The sequence below is a fragment of the Urocitellus parryii genome, unplaced genomic scaffold, assembly GCF_045843805.1.
Source record: "Urocitellus parryii isolate mUroPar1 unplaced genomic scaffold, mUroPar1.hap1 Scaffold_35, whole genome shotgun sequence".
Taxonomy (NCBI): Eukaryota; Metazoa; Chordata; class Mammalia; order Rodentia; family Sciuridae; genus Urocitellus; species Urocitellus parryii.
This window is the reverse complement of record NW_027553167.1, coordinates 2,802,308-2,818,430: the sequence shown is the minus strand read 5'-3', so window position 1 is coordinate 2,818,430 and position 16,123 is coordinate 2,802,308.

The following is a 16,123-nucleotide window of genomic DNA, read 5'->3' as shown; positions in this document are numbered from 1 at the left end:
ACAAACTCAGTCCAAAGTCAGTCCAACTGGCCTAAAGGGAAGGTGTCAGCAGAGCTGGGGAAAGCTCTGGGGGAGGCCTGCTTCCTTGCCTCCTCAGGCTCTAGAGGCTGTCCTCATCCTTGACCCATGGCCACACATCACATTGCATTGTTACCCTTCCATTTCCCTCTTGGGATCTTATCACCTTGTTTTTGTTTTTTTTAAATTTTTGCCTCTTTTTTATAAGGAGTTTTGTGCTTACATGAAGCCCAGCAAGATCATTCAGGATAATCTCTCCATCCCAAGATTCTTTCTAAATCACTTCTGTGGAGACCTTTTTTAATATAAGGTAAAATGTTCACAGATTCCAGGGGTTCAGACATCTTGGAGGAGGCATTATTTAGCCTGTTCCTTTTTCCTTTTTATATTCAGAAGCACATGGCCAGCTGCTCACCTTTAGACCTAACACAGTGGTTTTCTTGTTTGGGATAAGTAATACAGTCAGTAGTAATATGTTAGCAATTTTTAACTGTTTCAGAGAGTGATTATCTATATATAGATTCAGACTCATTCTGTCACTTAATGCACTTGACCTTAGGCAGTACTCTTCACAGAGGATAGGAGAGGAAACCTGGGGGAAAGGCCTCTTAGCAACTGTGAGCTGTGCTTTCTCTGGCCAAGAAACTCTGGAAGCCCCTGTTGTATAGGAGGCAGAAGTTTCTCTTTGTTCATCTCCCCCTTGGGCCCTCCTAAATTATGCTTCAGACTCTCTTGGTCTCTGTGGTGTCTTCTTCTGAGGTCTCTAAGCTCATCCAGCTGTGAGTGCACTCTTTTGGGTGCTAGGAGCAGTTTCTCTGGAGTACCCTGAGGCCTTATTTCTGTGATTTTTTTATGAATGCCTGAAAACCATTGTTTAGATCTAGTAAGTAGGATCCTCAAGTTGTTATGTGATTTTAATTTTTGATTCTTATTTTACATATTTTGAGTTAAGGGCTTTGCCAATTCTGGCCCTCTCTGGCCCACCTGGATCAGTGCTTGAGATAAGTGGATGAACAGTTTGGTTGTTTTTTTCCTACAAGTGTCATCTTGCTCCATACAAGAGATCATTGTCCACCACTTAAGTTCCCATACTGTGCTCATTGATGTGTGTGTGCCTTCATTCATGTACTCCAGCCAATTCCTCTAAAGCCACATTTGCAATTTCAAGGCACTGAACTTAGTATTCAATTAGTGCAACTTTTGTTAATTGTTTAGTGTTCCTTAAAGAGTCCAGAATTATAAATTTAATATTTTGCCCCACACAGAGTAATGTTGTTGTTGAAAATTGCTCAACATTGTACATTTTGCTTTCATAGTTTACTTAAAATCATTAATTACCTGTCCATAGTGGCTTACAAATAATTCAGTAATATTGCCTATAATCTTTTCTCCCAGTCGGGAGCTTTTCCTGGCTTTCTTCTCTGGCCACAGGCCATCTTATTCCTAACCTGGATGCTGTCTCAAACACTTGTTACTGCAACTGCAGTGGTGGAGAACAAGTGAGTGAGTGCAAACTCTCACCCCACATGTAATCACGCTTAGTCATTAGAACTCATTTTGGCCTTCATGATCACTCTGTTACAAGATCTTCTCAGCAATCCTCTGAGTTTAGCTTCTATTCTTCTTTCCATTTTACAGGTGAGGAACCTTGAAGGGTAGTCATCTCACTAGCAGCATTAGCACAGTATATTGTTCACTCAGAGCTTCAAGAAGGCATTTCTTGAAGTTTAACCTGACATAACATTCATAGGTTGACCTGGCATGCCTGAAAATCCAGCTGCTCAGGAGCCTGAGGCAGGAGAATCAGAAGTTCAAAGTCAGCCTCAACAATTTTGTGAGGCCCTAAGCAACTTATGGAGACCTTTCTCAAAAAAAAAAAAAAAAGGTGGGAGGTTGGGGGAGCTGGCTCAGTGATCAAGCACACCTGGGTTCAAACCCTGTTTTTTTTAAAAAAAAATCATAGGTAGGTTATTCAGAGCCAAAGGATTTGTTTTCCAACAAATCCAATAATTGGTGTAGAACTTAGAGAAAAATTAAGCATTGAGTTTAAATGGCCTACTTTATGAATTTATTAGCAGCTACATATATTAATGTCTTTCAAACTTTAATATGCTGATGGATTTTATAAAAATGCAGATTCTAAGTCAGTATATTTTGAGTGGAGCCAGAGATTCTACATTTAAGATTCCCTCCTTAACCATTCCTCCTTTCTTTCCTTTTTGTGTTTGCCCAGGTGAGGGAACTGTGTGAGTAAATTTAGTTTAAATGCACATTTAAAAGAATATGCTGAAGTCAGAGATTTGCTTGTGCCCTTTATAATTAGAACCAGGGGTGATTTCACAAGAAATTGAAAGGGCAAAGAATTCAGTCGGCATCCATAGGACAGTGCCTATGAAAGGTTCTGGTATCAACTCAGTCATCTCAGAGGTCAGCCATGCCTAGATGTCCAGGGGAAACTGTCAAAGCTGACCAGTGCTCTTTCTATGGCAGCAAGCACTGTGAGAACTGGGAGCTTGTTAAGGCCAAAGCTAAATCTTTTCCTTTTACTTATTCCTTCTGGCAATTACAATTCAATAAGGCATTCATCTATACAGTAATCTATTGAGACTTTATGATATTTGCCACTTGTTGAATCCTATGTGTAATTCATTAAGCTAAATTTGTTGCTTGTGCTAAAGCTTTTATGGACTGCAATTGATAGAGTAGATATGATAAGCCCATTTTGTCGATGATGAAACTGAGTCTGGGCACCAACAAGTAATTCGACAAAACAATACTAGTAAGTGACAGGGCAAGGATTTTTATGAAAGCTAACTCCAGAGAGCTCCCAATGTTGAACTAGTAAACTCTGTTATTGCCTATACCAAGTATGCTAGATTCTAGAGTCAGTAAAGTGAAATGGGCAGTTCCTGACTTCAAGTTGTTTGTAATCTAGAGGAGGAAACTTTATTGAGACACTTATAATATTAAAAAAATGGTGGTGCTATATATAGGTGAATGTAGAATTTCACTGATACTGACCAATGAATGTGGAGGTCAAAAATTTCTTCCTCTTTATTTTAATCCTGTTTTGCTAGTTAATTCTCGAAATCCTTCTCTGTCCCTCCAGAATTGTATTAGAGCTTGAGCCTGTGATTACTACCTAATCTCTCTGGCTTGGAATAGCTCCTGGATCTGGTTTTGCTGTCATTATCATAAATAGTGCTAGCTAGAGACAGTGCAGGATTTTACAGTGTTTCCTCATTATGTTCCCATAAAAATCCAGCTGTGAGAATCCCATTAGTTTCGTTGTATCACATTGAAATTAATAGATCTCAAACTTTTGAAATTATTTCCACGTGCACTTTTCCCACCTCACCAAGTTTTATATATACATGTACATTAAGTATTATCTTTTGCTGAAAAAAAATATGTTTACCCCAGAAGAAACTAATAGGAAGGGACAGGGAAAGAAATGAGAAGATGACCAACCATAGGACCTTTTATATATTCAGTGAGCATTATTTTCTTCTTTTTTTTTTTTAAAGAGAGAGTGAGAGAGGAGAGAGAGAAAGAGAGAGAGAATTTTTATTTATTTTTTAGTTCTCGGCGGACACAACATCTTTGTTGGTATGTGGTGCTGAGGATCGAACCCGGGTCACACGCATGCCAGGTGAGCGCGCTACCGCTTGATCCACATCCCCAGCCCCCATTATTTTCTTCTTAAACGAGGAGAGACACAGTGATAGGAGAACAGATGGGTTTGTATAGGGAATCCTCATGTGGGTATGTAGGCATTTATAACAGAGCCTAGCACATCTTGATTAATGCCTATTAACTCTTACTCGTATTTTCACCAACACCAGTATTATACCACCATGACTGCTACAAAATAGGTACTGTTCTGCTGGTGGCGGCCACTGTCCTCATAATCCTTGGTCCTTCATGTTCTCAGGTTCTGTCTTCAGTTTGCTTTGTCACTGGAGTTGTATTACCCCAGCCTCACAACACTAAGACACTTCATTGGCCCAAAGTCCATTTTGTCCTATGGATTGAAGCTCTGTGTTTATTTTATGTTGCAACTTCTGTCTTCAGAGGAGCTTTTGGGTTAAGCTGTCAAGTTAAGACTCTTTTTATTTTGGTGAAACTGGGAAATCTATCATACTTAGAGAATCGCTACCATAATTTCTTTTTTATTTATTAAGCACTTAAAAAATAAGAACAAGTCCAGATTTTTGTGTAGTCTGCTTATAGTGTGGATTGCAGTGATTTATTTTTTGTAACTTAACATATACACACATTCAATATCTTACTTGTATTTTCTTGACTGTTAACCTAACAGACATGTATAAACACTTCCTGTTGATAGACAACATGTTGAACCTTAAATCTTCCCAACATCTATAAAATTTGACAAAGTATGGGCAATATATTTCAGGAATCATTTATATGACTAGAAGTGTTGATGTTTCTATCCCTGTGATATTTCTGTGCTGTAAAGAATCATCTAAACTGGATGCTAATAATTGATGGGTCATAAAGTTAAAGGAATTTTAAAAAAACATCATCAGAATAGATACCAGGGGCAAATAAATACAAGTATAAAGAAACTGACCTAGAAAGAACATGTCAGTTAAGTGATGACAGGTGGATAAACATTTATCTTTCCTATGGAATATGGAAAGGGATTGTTACAGAATAGTGGTGGGGATGTTTTGGGCTTCAACCAAGAGAAGACCCAGTTTAAAATGGCATAAATAAGAACACTAGCAGCAAACCCTCAGTGTTGCCAGGGCTCTAGAACCCTGAGCTTTTTTCCCTCAGAATGGAAAGTTGGCAGCAGGCTCAGCAAGCATTACTTCATGCAGTAAGTTGTAGAGGCAGAAAGTGAACACTCTTCTTCCTTTATTTTTTATTTATGTGAAAGAAAGTTTTCTAAAAGTCTTCAGCAGGCTTTCCTCACATCTCATCTTCAAGGTAGTTGGAGTAATCTGTGAAGTTAGCCTGTTATTTTCTGCTGTTTAGACTGAGCTCTTGTCAATAAGGCTCATGCTTTTGCATTATTTTGTAACCAGTAATGACAGTTGCATCCAAGTAGGCCCGGCCAAAGAAGATGGTTCTTATTATTGCAGCCATTTTTTGAAATAGATTGTCACTTATGAAGTGGAATGATAGAGGAGAGTAGAAAAATTCTTCCAGCCTAAAATCATTCCCTTCTGCTGACAATAGCTTAAAATCTCCCTTTAGTTTAATGCTTTGATCCCTAGTCAAACTGAAAATGTTCCTTTTGCCTAGAATGGGCTATGGCTACTTTCAGAGGTCAGCTGAACAAGAGTAATGGGCAGTATGTGGCTTGGAGCACTTTTTCCTGTTTAAAATACAATGTAGAAGTCAGGGTCATCATGGAGCATTCAACTAAGTTAACTATATTGGCCAAAAGGGAAAAGGGCTGAAATATTAACTTCAAGGTCACTCAACCTAGGAATGAGATCCTCAGAGTTATCAAATAACTGACAAATGTTGATCCGAGTCAATTAAGTGGGAAATTCAATGTTCATATTAATGTTCTCGGACCAAATTAAATCAAAGTAATTTATCTTACTAAGAAAAATTAACCCAGAAAAGTAAGTGGGATCATTAAGCATCTTTATCTGGGCAAAAGAACAGACAAGTCTTTTCATTGTTTCAATTAGAGGGGTAGCCTTCCCCTTTAACTCAGAAGATGAAAGGAGCTTTGGGGTTCATCTGCAGTGGGAATTATTTCATGATTACACTGTGGTACAGCTTTTCAAGCTATACATTTATGTTGGCTTTTTTTATGTGTAATCTTGTGATCTTGGAAATGAAGAATGTGGTTTTAAAAGAGCAGTAATTTATATAGTGGATAGCTTAATTATTCTTTCTATCACTTAACTAAGGAATACATCAAATATTTTCTTTCAATGTGAGGGAGAATTTATTTTCTAAAGAACCTCCCTGTGAGATGCATAAATTATCATTGTAAGGTATAATTCACTACTAAGCACAGTGAACTATAAATAGGTGACCCTTTTAAGAGATCATTTGGCAGAGTTTGAACTCTAGGTTAACTACTATTTGAGAAGCAATTATATATTTCTTTTTATTCATGTTTACATATCCTAAAATACGTTTGAATATTAAATAAAAATATGTTTTACATATCTTAAAATATGTAAAATAATTACATATCCTAAATGTGTTTCTGGATTAGATTTGGTAACAATGGTGCACACGTGTGAGCCCATTCCCCCATTCTCCAACTTTATCAATTCCTGGGATTTGTACCACCAATACTTTTTTTTTTTAAATGAGTAAAAACAATTCAGTTGAAACACATCTGCCTCCCTGGTGACATTTCCCTTCCCTGATATCTTCCCCAGAGGTCACCATATCCTTCAGTTAGATGTGCACCATTCTCTATTATTGCTGCATTTGTATGTATGCAAAAACAATTTGGAGGATTGCTTCAAAATTTATATCACATGGCCAAAGCAATTAAAAAACAGATATTTGGAGAGATTTTGTGAGAAATGTAGAGCACCAATAATAGCCAAATAACCAATTCCCTTAATCTGATTTAAAAATCTACAATAATTGTGAGAAGGTGGAACTCAGGCCAGGATGAACACATAGGCCTGAGAAGTTCAGTGAGGAGCTGAAAAACAGACCTGTACTCAATGTGCTAGATTGTTCACAACATTAGCCCTACAGAAAGTGACAAGAGGGAAAGTCTATGCACACATGGAGCAGGGATAATTGGGTATCTATGTGGTAAAACTGAAACTTGACCCCATATTTCTAATTATTCAGAAATGAATTCCAGGGGGTTTGTAGATGTAAATGCAAAAGGGAATTTATTAGCTTGCTGCCTTTGAAAAACTCATTTCACCATGAGTGATTCTTTGATTCTTATTGGAGTAAATTGAATTGAGGAGCTTGAACTAAATGAACTATGGTAATGTAAAATTAAAACCTAATTAAATGTCTGATCTTGAAAGTTTTGAAATGAGTATTTATTTAAAGTGGTTGCTATAAGTTTTTTGTAAAGCACTTTATTAAATTAGGGGTGCTTCCTTCTATTTCTAGTTTCCTAAGAGTTTTTTTTATCATTAATGGATATTAAAATTTATCAAACCTTTTCATGTATTTTGAGGTGATCTTGTGATTTTTTTTGCTTTATTCTGTTACTGCAGTGACATTTAGTGATTGTGTTTTGAATGTTAAATCAATCTTCTATTCCTGAATTATATATAACTTGGTTATAATATATTATCTTTTTTATATAGTTGTGGATTCAATATACCAATATTTGCTTAGGATTTCTAAATTTGTGTTCAGGGATGAGATAGGACTGTAATTTTCTGTTATATTCTCAGGTTTTAGTGTTAAGATTATGCTATCCTCATAAAACTAGATTGGAACTATTTCCTTTTTGTAATCTCTGGAAAAATATTTCAAAGACTGATGTTATTTCTCTCAAGTTTCTGATCAAATTATCAGTCAAATAATCTGGGACTTGGGGAAGTTTGAAATCATAAGTTAAATTTCTTAGTAGGTTTTGCCCCATTCAGAATTTTCATTGTATGGCAGTTTTGACATTTTTTTTTCTAGGAATCTATTTTATCTAAATTTTCATATGTATTGGCATAAAGTTTTTTTTAAACAATCTTTTATTATCCTGCCCTTGAAAATGTTATTTATTTATTTAGTGCTAGGTATTGAACACAGGGATGCTTTACCACTGAGTTACATCCCTAGTTCTTTTTATTTTTTTTTATTTTGAGACAGGGTCTTGCTAAGTTGCTGGATGGGCCTGAATTTGTGACCCTCCTGCCTCAGCCTCTAAAGTCACTAGAATTACAGGTATGTGCCACCATAACTGGCCATAATTTATTTTTAATTAGTTAACAGTAAACTTTATAACACTTATCAAATTTTGAATTATCAAACCTTCTCTTACAGTTTACATTTCTTCATAATAAAATATACCATTTGAACATTTTTTCTCTTGAGGGATTATAAGTGGTAAACCCTTTTTGTTCTTTGTATATTTGAAAATATCTTTGTTTTGCCCTCATTATTTTTCCTTTTTTTAAAATTTTATTTTATTTTATGTTTCGTTTTGTTGGTGCTTGGGGTTTGTCTTAGGATCTCATTTATGCTCTGCACTGAGCTACACTCCATGCCCTGTTACTCTTGTTGAATGATAATTTTGCATGGTAAAAAATTCTTGACACAGTCATTTTTTCTTAGCTTTGAAGATACGACTTCAGGCCTTTGTTCTAGAAAAGTCTGATCTTCATCAATAGTTGTTTCTTTGTAGATAATAATGCCTTTTCCCTTAGGTAAAGTTTAAAGCTTTCTCTTCACATTTGATGTCCTCCAATTTTAATTTGATGCATCTTCGTATAGATTCATCTTTATCCTGCTGAGTATTTGAAAATTACTTTTGTTCCAGAGATTTGTATATTTGCTAAATTATAGAGAAATCTGAGTTATTAGTGCTCCTTGATTAATGCTTTTCCTCTATCCCCACCATTATCATTTTCTGTTTCTCCTATAGTTGTATACTGGAGTTTTTTGAGCAAAATGAGTTCATACTCTGATTATGGACTTAATTGGTTTGTTTTTTCATATTATGATTTTTTTGTATTTAAAATCTGTGTTTTCAAGATTGTTTGAGCTCATGTTCATACCCCTCTCCCATTTTTGCTCATTCAGTCGGTCATCTTTTCTACCAGCTTTGTATGGCCTCTACTTGCCCTTCATGTGCCCCATTGAGAACTGGTCTTTTAGATACATGCTAGAGAGCCTGCCTCTTCATTATATGGTTACCAAGTCAATACGGGTTTGGCTCAGTATTGATCAAGAGTATAGCGTGTTTCTTTTTCTGTAGTCCCACAGCATCCCACAAAGAAGAAGGTGATTCAGAGCATGAACTCACAGGAGCATTATCACAGGAAGCTGGAATGAGACCCTGAGGAGGAAGTTTCCTTAACATTTATGCTTTAGTCAGCTTTTTCATTGCTGTGAACAAAATACCCAACAAGAACAACTTAGAGGAGGAAATATTTGTTTGGGGCTCAAGATATCAGTTGTCTCAGTCCATAGATGACCAACTCTGTTTCTCTGGGGGCCCAGGCTCATTTCTATTTTAGTCAGTCTTTGATCACTGTGTCCAAAATACCCAACAAGAACAACTTAAAGAAGGAAAAGTTTATTTTGGCCCATGGTATCAGAGGTTCAGTCCATGGAGAGCTGAGTCCCTTGTTCTGGGCCCAATGTAAGGCAGGACATCACGGCAGAAGGGTCCAGTGGAAGAAAGCTGATAAGCTCATGGTGGGGTTGGAAAGCAGAGGGAAGAAAGGGGGAAGATGAACCTTTCCAGAGCACACCCCCAGTGACCTGTCTCCTCTAGCCATACCCCTCCTGCCTACAATGACCACAGTCAGTCCATTCCAGTTTGAATTAGGTTAGGCTACAACTCTCACAGTCCAATCAGTTCACCTCTGAATAGTACCTCATTAACACAGGCTCTTTTCATCCTGTATAATTGGAACTTGTATCCATTATATCCCCAGCCCCTGTAAACCAACCTTCTACTTTCTGTCTGTGAATTTGACTCCTCTTGATGCCTCATATAGGAAACTCAGACAGTATTTGACTCACTGCAACTGATTTGACTTAGCATAATGTCCTCAAAAATCATCTGTGTTGCAATGGTGTCAGAATTTCTTTCCTATTTAAGGCTGAATAATTTCCCATTGTTTACCACATTTTGTTTATTGACTTGTCTGTCACTGATACTCTGGAATGCTGCTATTAGCATGGATATACAAATATCACCTTTTTTATTTTTTAACACAAAAATTATGCATATTTATGGGTACTATGTGATGATTATACCTATATGCATGTGTAATGTTCAAATCGGGTAAGTATCTCTCCAAACATTTATTTTATTGTGGTGAAATGCAGATATCTCTTTGAATCTATGCTTTTCATTCTTTTGGTGTACTTAGAAGTAAAGCCTATGATAATTCTATTTTTATACCATTTTACATTCTTGCCAAGAGCACAAGGATTTTACTTTCCCCCACATCCTCTTCAAAACTTATTTTCTGTTTCTTTTTTATAATAGCTATCCTTGTAGGTGTGAAATAAGATCTCCTTGTGGTTTAGATTTGTATTTCTCTAATGATTAGTGATGTTGGAAATGTTTTCATATCCTTGTTAGCCGTTTGTCTATCTTCGTTGGAGAAATGTCTATTCAGGGCCTCTGCCCATTGTTTTAATAGAGTTGTTTGTTTTTCATTGTTTTTATATATTTATAAGGATGTCATTTGCAGATTTTGCCATTGTATTGCTAGAAATAAATTACTGGCAATACTGAAAACGTGGTCATCTGTTTAGAAACTCTTTATGTAGCACATTTAGAATATTACTGGCTAAAAGGTGATTGCTGTTATTTGTATGTGATTTTTGTGGTCCATTTTTTATTATCCATTTTCTAAATAAATATCTATTTATTCTGTACAGCCTAGTATCATCACCGCACATCCTATATGTTAAGATTCTTGAGGTTCTGATGGAGTAGGAAAGAGTTGATTTTAGCATTTTTTAAAAATTTTGCATATAATTGTGCTGGAGATGTAGACCAGTAGTGGAGTACTTGCCTAGCATGCACAAAGCCATGGGTTCGATCCCCAGCACCACCCTTAAAAAAATAAATTAGGCATATGTTTAATCACACATGTGACACTCTAATCAGATTCATCCTACATATCATCTTTGAGTGTGTGGTAGGAGAAAAGTAATCTGGGATTTAGAAGCATTAATTTGTGGAACTCTTTAGCTAGCTACTACCTATTTTGTCCTGGTTCACTCACCTAAACACTCTTTCCACTGATAAAGTAAGTTCAGTCAGACACTCTGATATTCTCTCTCTCTCTCTCTCTCTCTCTCTCTCTCTCTCTCTCTCTCTCTCTCTCTCTCATATTCCAGGAACTGAACCCAGGAGCACTCTACCACTTAGTTATATCTCCAGCCTGTTTTTTTGTTTTGAGATAGAATCTCACTAAGTTGCACAGGCTGGTCCTGAAATATCATTTTTCCTTCCTCAGCCTCCCAGATCACTGGCATTATGGCCGTGCACCACCATGCCTGGCTTTGGTCATATACTTTCAAAGGCCATTTTATATTCTATGATACTGTGTAAATGAGTAGGAGTTTCTTGTCTCCTCTACTGTCCATGTCAGATTTTACTGTTCCTCATGACATTCATTTTGACTTAATCTTGCCAGTTTAAATTTGTGTGTGTGTGTGTGTGTGTGTGTGTGTGTGTGCGCGCGCGCACACGCACGCGTGTGTGTCTATATGTGTTAGGGGGGAAAATTTTATGGTTGTTCTTGGGACCTTATCCTTCAAGAAAAGTCCTGCCAGATGGTAGAAATACCTCAAAACAGATTTTAGATTTAAAATCCAGAAGAGCAAAAAGGCAATGATAAATGTGGTATCTGAGAAGGAGGAAGAAATCTTTAACTTTTAAAAGCACTTCCTCCAGGGCTGCTATTTATTAAGAAGCCTGAAGAGAAGCACCCCCTCAGTGTGGCCCTCCCTCCTTGCAGGTCCCTCTGCAGATGTAGTAAATGGATCATGTTTTTCATCGGGGGTTTTGCAGTATTGCCATCCTGCAGTGGTGTGGCCGTGTGTTCATAGACAGTGGCTGTTGAAGCATCTGTTGGCCTCTCCTTTTCTGCCTCCCATCTTACTGCCTCTATCCTTCCATATTATCATCTCTGCCCTTCTTTGTGTCTTTTTCTATGTGACATTTTCTCTCACTGTCTCTGTCACTCATTTAATATGTGGTTCTGATTCAAGTTACATTGTCAGCAGAGCAAGGAAGAAATCCTCCCAACCTGCATGGAAATTACAAAGGAGTTAATTCCCTGCTGTTCATTGGAACCGTAGTTGAAATGTGTGAAATTTGGTAGGATTTATCTCAAACACAAGAACGTTATCAGTTTATTCATTTGCAAAACATTTATGAGCATCTCCTCTTTTTCCAGACATTGTGCTCCACACTGAGGCTACAGAGAGTTCAATTCTCTGCCCTTGGATGGCTCATGCACATGGTGGATAGAGGGTCAGTGAGATGTGTAAGAGGTTTGATGAAGAAGGCAGCCTTCCTTGGGAGTCTGCACTGAGTGGGGGAGAGTCAGACCAAAGAAAGGGAAGCATGACAAAAGCCAGGTGGCATGACAATCCATGGTCTCCGGTTCATTTGAGCTGCAGTAGGCTGGGAAATGGGGCAAGGGTGACTTGAGACTTGAAGCTTAGGTTTTGAATTTACTCTGGAAGGCAATTTGCAATACATCTGATTTCATAATCAGATTTCCATGTTATAACCCAGTGCTGATAATATGGAGGATGGATTGGAGCCTTGAGGCTAGAGGTTCATTCGGGCATAGCACAGAAGAAAAGATGTGAGACTGAGTAAGTAATAGAGATCAGAAATAAGATTGGGGCTCAAGAGCTTGTAGGAGACAGTACTGAAAGGCCTTGGAGTCCTTTGAGAGACAGAAGTACAGTGACCATCTCGTTTATCTTCTAAATGGAAATCTGCCTTTCAGAGTTACTACTGCATTTATATTTGCAAACTGGGTCTGGCCTGGACATACTGGGTGTGTCCTTACTGCAAGTAAGAATCGGGAAGAAAAGTGATTCCCAAATATGAGAAATAGGAGAAAAGCCAGAGTTGGAGAAGGGAATGATGAATCCAGTTTTGATCCACTGAGTACATGAGTATAAAAATTTATACTTTGTTCTCATCATCATCATCTTTGTTTCAAGTGGCTCTGTCTTTAGTTGAGCATGTGATTCCAAATGAGGCTGCGCCCAGGTGATAAATCAGGCCAAAGCAGAAATGAGAAGTTGGAATATTGGTGTTTCTTGTGGAAGGTGGGGGTGAGTCAGAGTTGAACCTGTTAAGAGAGTGATATGGGGCAATTCATGTTTGGGGAGGTAATATCATTCATTGCCCAGGGTTATGTACTTGGTGAGCAGATGCTATCATGGGTTGGTGCTGAAAAAATGCTACTCAGGGGTCAGAGTGCAAAGGCCAACAAATAAAAGTATCCTCCAGAAATGAGGACTTAAAAGAACAAAGGTAGGGTGGGTAGAAGAGGGATTGCAGGGCCAGATATCTATTTCTTCACCTCAGGTCCTGTTCAGCTCCCTAGACTGTCACTATTACTCCCTAAAGAGGCTTCAGACTCTTGAACTGACTAAGGACAGTTACATAAATGCTAATCATCATGGAAGGCTGACCTCACAATCTTTAAAAAAAAAACAAAAAAAGATCTAAGCTTTTGATGATCTCTTTCTTCAAATGTTTCTGTATGTTAAACAGAAAATATTTTTTCTTTGACCAAGGACTTAAAAATGAAAGAAAAGAAATCAGAATAATATTCCAGTAATGCTGCCCTCACTGTATGTCCAGAACATCTTCCTAATGGAGTTATTATGGTGGAAAGGTGAGGAAATGGAAGAAAAGATGATACTGAGAACTGACTTACATTTTTTAAGGTTTTGACAATCTTGAGTATTATGGTATGCCCATTGCATTCTGATGCAGTGATAACAACCATAACATCTTCTCTTTATTTCACTCTTCTGGACTTAAATTTGCATCTTTTAAAAAAAGATATGTATTTTTTAAATATCTTTAATTTTTTATTTATTTTTATGTGATGCTGAGGATCAAACCCAGTGCCTACCACTGAGCCACAACCCCAGCCTTAAATTTACATCTTTAACATTGTATTACCATAATTTTTTCATCTTCTAAAGGTAATTTAGTTGCCCTCTTTTCACCATTCAGGTATCTAGTTTTGTGTGGGATTTTTTACTTCTTCTCACCCAGTTTCCTAATTAGCACCTTGTTAACTACACACCTGCCTCACAGAAATTGCATTGTGCCATTTAACCTTCTTCAAGGGGAAAAAATAAAAGGAGAATGGAAAACACATTCCTGCTTACAGATTAATTCAGGCTCAGGAAGTAGTGCCTCTGGGCATGGAGCCTCACCCTCATGGCAGAACTTGGTTGTTTAGCACATTTTAAGAAGAGCTAAAAGGAGAGGAATTCTTGGCAGGCTCCTTGAGGCAGGGGCCACATCTGTACTGACCTACAGCTGTTCAGGCTCTTCCAGGACCAGAAGCCACGCCTGTTGGGTGAACATTTTTCTCCATCAGTTGTTACCTATTTCTTTGTGGAAGCTGCCCTAAGTTGCTTCCACAGCTTTGCCACTCTGAAACAATTTTCATTTATCTTCTCATCCTGACATTAGCTTTATTTCCTAGTACAGGAGAAATACATAGATTCACTAGCTGTTCCATTTTCAAATTTTTCATGAAGACGTGGTAACTTTATACTCAAATGGTTATTCATTTATTATACTTACTTTCACATGCTGCATCTATTAAAGGCAAATATGCAACATTAGTATGTAAATTGAACTTGCACGCTGAACAAATTAGCTAGAGCCTCCACCATTATTTATTGACTAATTAGGTTTATTGTAATCAGAGGACAACCTATAGAAATGTGTAAGACCATGCACAGTGGGCCTGCTTGGATAGCAGCAGATGTCAATTTCATTTTGGTCTGACTTAATTCATTCCTCCTTTGTGACTTATGGTTGTAATACCTTCATTTCAAAATGATTTAGATGCTTACATTGCTATTAAGTAATAATAGATAATTTAATGGAAAAGATTGGTGAATCATTTAAAAAAGAAAATCACAAAGCACACTGAGAATCTTACCCATTTTAACCAATTTAAACATTCCACAGTGTTATACGTATATCAAAATATCACCATGTACCTCATTAATATGTATAATTTTTATATTTTGTGTATTAAAAAATAAAGGGACTAGCTGGGTGTGGTGGCATAGGTCTGTAATCCCAGCAGCTCAGGAGGCTGAGGCAGGAAGATCACGAGTTCAAAGCCAGCCTCAGCAAAAGTGAGGTGCTAAGCAACTCAGTGAGACCCTGTCTATAAATAAAATATAAAATAGGGCTGGGGATGAGGTTCAAGTGCCCCTGAGTTCAATCCTCGGTACTAAAAAAATAAAAAATAAAGGGACTGGGGGTGTAACTGAGTGGCAGATACTGCTTAGCATGTGCAAGGCACTGAGTTCAATCCCTAGCATCCAAAAATGAATTGATTAAACTTAATGAAAAAAGAGTTACCAAAAAAAAAACCCAAAAGTGTCTTACCCCTCAAATCAACAGAAAAAGGCTGGGGGTATATAGCTCAGTGGCAGTCTGCTTTTGATTAGCATGCTGGAGGCCCTAAGTCCCATCCCCAGTACTTAAAAAAAGTAATTAATAAAAAGAAAATTTAAAAAAAAAGAAGTCAAAGAAAAAGGCCCCAGGAGACCTTTGTTAGGATTCTCCAAGGTCGGACTCTTTCTCTGGAGCTTTCTTCCTGAAAAACTCCTGCCTGCTCCCCACGGTCTCATCTGATCACCCTCCTTCATGGCCTAGTGTGTCTCACCCCTGAAGGGGTCTTTCTCCTCAGCAGCCTGGGAAATTGCTCAGGTGCCACAGTTACTTGACCTATGAAGAGCATTTCCACCTGACTGAACGTGCTGGCATCACAGCCACACCTGATCACCGTTCTTTGGTGCAGATCTCACACCACAGTCCTCCATCTTCTGGGTCTCTCCAGTCCCTTTCCGCTGTCTTTGGCATCCTCTTGCTCTCCGCCTCTTGCCAGGTCTGCCTGCATTCCCCGCCCCAGCCTGAACCATGTCACTACTTCTGTGTTTCTCTCCACCAGCTCCCTCAGCCCCCTCACCCTCTCATTTCTGCCTGCCTGGTCAGGCCTCTGTCCTATGGCAACCCCCAAATTAACCGTTTTCCAGTTTGGACATGCAGAACACACCTTAAAAAAAAAGACAGCTGATTAATCCCTTTTCAAACATGGATTTCCCATTGTGGGCTTGTGAGTTGTAGGTTTGTGAGGCAGCTCCTCATCCTACCTCCTCTTCTACCCTGAGGCCTTCTGGCATGGATCCCTCCTCTTTCCCCTTC